General features: G+C 53.9%; 1 pseudogene; it reads right to left on the bottom strand.

Moving 5' to 3' along the window:
• Positions 1-496: 496 nt before the first annotated feature.
• LOC123397344 lies at positions 497-3,470 on the bottom strand (annotated as a pseudogene).
• Between the last annotated feature and the right edge of the window lie 3,196 nt (positions 3,471-6,666).

The raw sequence follows: 6,666 nt of genomic DNA on the forward strand, positions 1-6,666 counted from the left end.
CCAAGGTCGGCGATGGCGGCATTCTTCTGTATCATTCTCATCTTGAAGACAACACCGTGTAGAAGTTCCACACTTCTATCTGTTACCTCGGGGGAAACCCAGGATCGGTAGATCGGATGACGGCGACGCTCTCGCGTCGTTTCCTCCTTGGGGACGTCAATCTTGGAGGTGTGCATAGGCTCGAGGGACCAGAGGACAACATCTTTGGTGGAGCGGTGTTTCATCTTACGCATCGATGATTGTGGATCTCGACGGCGGGGCGCAGTGGAGTCTCGGCGTTCGATGTGTGTAGACGGACTCGCGGCGCAGGAGGATGGCACTGTCTGTCCTCGTGGTGGCGTCGATGGCAGAACTGGCAAGGTCATGGAGTCAGTATCTTCTCCGAGGATGGATCGGTGGAAGACGACGGCGGCGGCCTCTAAGAGTGCATCGGACTGGTGTGTGCTCCGAATCAGGTATATGGCTTAGGTGGGGCCTTCGATTTTAGATGTTAGGTTTAGATGTGAGGTCTGTTTAATATTAGGCTTAAACTATCGGACCCCTTGTCGGACAGCTGCTGCGCTTGATCTACCGTTTTCTCCTCCCTGGCACCTGCTTCCTCACTAGGCTTCAATGCCAGAAGATTCTGGTGCTCACCTCTGGGCACAGGAGTGTAGAAACCGACAATTGGAATCACATCATTGGAGACACGGTAATTGCAGACCTTCCTCACATGCTCTGACTGTAGGTCAATTGTGAAGAGGCCAGCAACCGTGCGAACGAGAATGACATTTGCTCCCTCAACAAACCTCCGCACCACTACACTGTATGACTGTATCCATCACTACGAGCAGCAATTGGGAGCAAATTGTTCAGGTCGATGACCTGGCTCAGCACCCATCGTGCATCAGTGCCGTCACTCGCCTCCCTAGTCCACAATTTGACATGCTGATCGAACAAGCCCTCGATAACTCCCAATCCACCGTCCTCTGTCAGCATGATGTTACATCCTGTTCTGGAACACGGTTAGGGCGTGCCTTGCCAGGTCATACTCCATGATTGACGTAGTTTCGGTCTTGCTCCTGAAGTAGAGCAAAGAGCTGCCAACGAGCAGGCTGGAATAATATTGGTAGTTAATAGTTAATGAGGAACTCGCCGTGCACCGAGGTCAGCTCTCCCCATGTGCCAGTCTCCGACGAGTATACCGTCGCCGAGCTAACCCACTCCTCGCCCTCTGGGTCAAAATCCTCGGTGAAGACGTTGAGGCTTCGTTTGGCACGGAGGAATTTCAGGAGGTTTTGAGAGTAAAATTTTCGGAAGGATCAAAAACCCCATAGAACCTCATGCGTCCATTTGGTAAAAGGGGTTTGCTTAACCGAATCCCCTTGGTTCTCCTTCAATCCATTTCTATCCATGTTCTACCAAACAAAACCTGAACGAGAAGACCATGCGGAAAGGACCTTTGAGGCAATCGCAATGGTCGCACCCGTCCGCTGCGCACAACACAGCCGCCATTGAGAAGTCCTTCCAGCCCTCGGGCACCGGCACGCGCTGCTGGGCACACAAGGAGTTCCATAGCACCCTTGCCCGTGGAGAAAAGAGGGCGCGGCCATGGCGGCAGTCCTGAGCCCGCCAGGAGTGTCCGTCCGGGGCGGCGGGAGAGAAAGACGAGGCGGCGGTGGGGATGAAGTCGGGGATGCGCTCGATGAGCCCGTCGCGGAGGAAGCCGAGCACCGGGGGTGTCCGGTGGAGCTCGTGGAGGCGGCGGCGGAATGCCGGGCGAGAGACGATGGCGCCCCAGTCCTAGCAGACGATGGAGGCGCGGAGGAGGCAGGCGGGGTCGTCGGCCGGGAGGCGGAGGATGATCTCTTCGTCGAGCTCGTCCGGGATCACCGGCTTCGCTGTTCACGCGCGCCGTGGCGGTCGGCTCCAGACTCCAGTCGCATTCGCAGCAGTACAGGGACGCGAGAACAGGACATGTGCGTGCAACACTACGCGAGAGATGTGGATGAGAGATACGAGTATACTAGATCAATGATGGCGCGCGTTGCTGCGCCCGTCTAATTTTTCGATATAATGATAGTAATTTTCACACACATACATATATAGGCATGAAATATGTAGGTTTAATTTATTCATACTAAAAGAATAAGTCATCAGGTATTTAGGAAAACGCTAAAATCCAAAATAGATTGGAATTCAAGAATATTTCAGGTCATAATAAATAAATAACATAATCTCGCATGGTAACCAATAGGTGAATTGAAGAAACAAACTCAACTTAGTTTTGATCACAAGCCCGATGTACAGATGTCATGCAACTAAACCTAATTGAAAAACTTGAATCATTATATAAAAGAAAATGAACATGTATGGAAAATATACAATGTTGAAAAAACTCTTGTGAATAAACGGTTGAATATATTTGAGAAAAGAGAATAAAGGGTACTACTATATCATGAATGTCCAAAGGAAGATGCTAGATTACAGGAGTGCAACATCACATTTTTCAAAAGTAGATATATCTTGTGGGTAGCAAGTAGAAACACATGAATTGTTAGTTTCCTAATTAAACGATGATGAGTGGCACCACGGGCTGCACGGTGTGCCGGTTCGTAGTTATCCTTTTATGACAACATCTGCATTTCTGATTTTCAAAATGGTTACTTTATCATACAAAATAATTGGCAGCATGACAAAGAGAAAATACTTTGAGAGCTATATCTGTATTCTGCATGTAGTCATAAGCTCCTTTGCAATCTTAAGAGGAAGTATGAAACCACTGAAAATAATAAGCATCTCCAAGATAAGACAATCAACAAAACATGCAAAAACTGACCAAGACCTTGTCAGCCGGCGACAGCAATATGAATTCAGATAGAGAGAGAGAGAGAGGTGATTTGCGTTGCGAAAAACTTGCAACTTTTTTGTTCTTCTTCTTCGTTATTTAAGCTGCTGAATACAGGGAAAACGGCGTAGCGATCCGAGCTTCTCGGCGTGCCATCCCACGCCCGCTCGCCACTTCCCACGACGCCGCCATGCTCGCTTGAACTCGTGTCATCCCACGATGCGCACACGGCGGCTGGCCTATCTAACTAACTTGGCAAACAAGCTGACTAACAACTAACTAACCTAGCGAAAGCAACGGACCGGCCAGTACACGAACAAGCTCATGCAGCAGCCGTTTTATTTGCTTTAACTGAAATCTAACCTGACGACTAAACAGGTGCAGGTTTACAGAGACAACAAATCCCCCCTTAAACCTGACGCCCTGATGAGAAATTCATGACTCCAAGCTTGAGCCTCATCTCCACGAATCTTGTGCGGCCCAGTGCCTTGGTAAGAACGTCGGCGAGCTGGTCGTTGGTTCCGATGTGCTCAACGTCCACCTTGCCTTCACCCACCTTCTCGCGAATGTAGTGATAGCGAGTGTCGATGTGTTTGCTCCGCTCGTGATGAATTGGGTTCTTGCAGAGCTCGATCGCAGACATATTGTCTATCCGCAGCTTCACCGTTGTCGGAGGTTTGCGATCAGCTAGCCGAGGAGTCGACTCAGCCATACCCCCTGACACGCCGCTGTCGCCGCTGCAATGTACTCTGCCTCGCAGGACGAGAGCGCGACGACCTTCTGCTTCTGCGACGTCCATGTGATGATGCCTGAATTGAGAAAGAACACGTATCTAGTTGTGCTCTTGCGATCGTCGAGGTCACCGGCGTGATCGCTGTCACTGAACCCTGTCAGGACAGGATCTGGTGTCCTCCCCTTCAGATAGCAGCATCCGAATCCTGTCGTTCCACTAATGTAGCGCAGGAGATGTTTCACGGCAGCCCAGTGTGCCGTTGTAGGAGCCTCCATGTACCTGCTCACCATCACAACGGCGTGAGTAATGTCGGGCCTAGTGTTGCAGAGGTACCGGAGACTTCCGACGATGCTCCAGTAGTGCGTGGCGTCGACAGCGTCAGCAGGATTCCCTTTGCACAACTTCAGTCGTGATTCCATCGGTGTGTGACAAGGATTGCAGCCAGCCATCCCTGCTGCTTCTAGGATCTTCACTGCATAGGAACCTTGACAAATGGTGATCTCACCTGCCTCCTGCTTCACTTCCAGCCCGAGGTAGTAGCTCAGCAGGCCGAGATCGCTCATGTCGAACAGGTGGTGCATCTGTTCCTTGAACGCTGCGATCTCCTCCTCACAGGTGCCCGTGATGATCAGGTCGTCGACGTAGACGCCGACGATGAGCGTTGCCTTGCCATTGCTCCTCTTGTACACGGCATGCTCGAGCGGGCTCCACTCGAAACCAAGCGAGACGAGGGAGTCGTCCAGCTTTGCGTTCCATTCCCGCGGTGCCTCACGAAGACCATAGAGTGCCTTGCGCAGCCGCAGTACCTTGTTTTCGTTGCCGATGCTGACGTAACCAGGTGGCTGGTGCATGTAGACCTCCTCCGCGAGCTCGCCGTTGAGGAACGCGGACTTCATGTCCATGTGGTGCACCCACCACTGGCAGTGGGCGACCACCGCGAGCAGCAGCCGCACGGTCTCCATCCTTGCTACCGGCGCGAAGACCTCGTCGAAGTCCACCCCCTGTCGTTGGACGTAGCCCTTGGCGACGAGGCGCGCCTTGTGCTTGATCACATTGCCGTCTGGGTCCTTCTTGACCTTGAAAACCCATTTGAGGCCTATCGCACGGTGACCGTGCGGGAGTGTGGCGAACTCCCATGTGCCGTTACCGCGAATTGACCCCAGCTCGTCGTCCATGGCCCTGCTCCAGCACTCTTATGAGAGCGCCGCGTCCACGCTGACAGCCTCCTCTGCAGCGGCGAGACACAGCTCGCTTAGATCGTATGCGTCCACTTCCACTGCCAAGATGAAGTCATCATACAGTTTGTTGGGCTGTACAATGCCGTCGCGTGCCCGCGTGAGCATGGGGTGCAATGGGAGCGGTGCAGTAGGAGCCATCGCTGGGTGTGGTGTAGGGGTGTCTGTCGCTCCCGTGATGGTGCTGGCGCTTGGCGGTGGCGAGGGCCATCCTGCTGACCCGCCGCCGTCAGCGAAGGTGTTCGGTGTTGCTGCAGGCGTAGCTGGTTCAGAGGCAGGGACTTCATCCGTCGTGGCCGATCCTGCAGGAAGGGTGTTCGTGACCGGGTAGGAGAGAAGCTCGACGTGGAACGGGGCAGCCTCCTGTGCCCCCGACGTGTCCTCCTAGTCCCAACGGGTTCCTTCATCGAAGACGGCATCGCGTGTAACGTGCACGCGATTTCCGACAGGATCGAAGACACGGTACGCTGCCGTCCCGGGCTCGTAGCCGAAGAACACCATTGGCTTGCTCCTGTCTTCAAGCTTCGACAGGTGCGGCTTCGTGGTCTTGACGTGCACCACACAGCCGAATACACGCAGGTAGCTCACATCGGGCTTGTATCCCAGCCATACCTCAAACGGAGTCCTGCCACCCACGCTCCTCGTGGGCGAGCAGTTGAGGAGGTAGACGGCGGTGGACACCGCCTCCCCCCAGAATCTGGCCGGCACCGCCATCGCTTTCATCATGCTTCGTGCGGTGGCGATGATCGTCTGATTGTGGCGCTCCACGACGCCGTTTTGCTGGGGTGAGTACGGCGTCGTGAGCTGCCGTCTCACGCCCTCATCTGCGCAGTACGCAGCGAACGTGGCCACCGTGAACTCTCTGTTGGGGAACGTCGCATGGGAAACAAAAATTTTCCTACGCGCACGAAGACCTATCATGGTGATGTCCATCTACGAGAGGGGATGAGTGATCTACGTACCCTTGTAGACCGTACAGCAGAAGCTTAGAGAACGCGGTTGATGTAGTGGAACGTCCTCACGTCCCTCGATCCGCCCCGCGAACAATCCCGCGATCAGTCCCACGATCTAGTACCGAACGGACGGCACCTCCGCGTTCAGCACACGTACAGCTCGACGATGATCTCGGCCTTCTTGATCCAGCAAGAGAGACGGAGAGGTAGAAGAGTTCTCCGGCAGCGTGACGGTGCTCCGGAGGTTGGTGATGACCTTGTCTCAGCAGGGCTCCGCCCGAGCTCCGCAAAAACGCGATCTAGAGGAAAAACCGTGGAGGTATGTGGTCGGGCTGCCGTGGAAAAGTCGTCTCAAATCAGCCCTAAAACCTCCGTATATATAGGTGGGAGGGAGGGGGCCTTGCCTTGGGGTCCAAGGACCCTCAAGGGGGTCGGCCGAGCCAAGGGGGAGGACTCTCCCCCCCCCCCCAAACCGAGTTGGACTAGGTTTGGTGGGAGGGAGTCCTCCTCCCTTCCCACCTCCTCCTTTTTTTTTTCCTCTTGATTTTTCTTCTCTTGGCGCATAGACCACTTGTGGGCTGTCCCACCAGCCCACTAAGGGCTGGTGTGTCTCCCCCAAAGCATATGGGCTTCCCCGGGGTGGGTTGCCCCCCCCCCCCCCCCCCGGTGAACTCCCGGAACCCATTCGTCATTCCCGGTACATTCCCGGTAACTCCGAAAACCTTCCGGTAACCAAATGAGGTCATCCTATATATCAATCTTCGTTTCTAGACCATTCCGGAAACCCTCGTGACGTCCGTGATCTCATCCGGGACTCCGAACAACATTCGGTAACCAACCATATAACTCAAATACACATAAAACAACGTCGAACCTTAAGTGTGCAGACCCTGCGGGTTCGAGAACTATGTAGACATG

Source organism: Hordeum vulgare, chromosome 5H, assembly GCF_904849725.1.
Source record: "Hordeum vulgare subsp. vulgare chromosome 5H, MorexV3_pseudomolecules_assembly, whole genome shotgun sequence".
NCBI lineage: Eukaryota > Viridiplantae > Streptophyta > Magnoliopsida > Poales > Poaceae > Hordeum > Hordeum vulgare.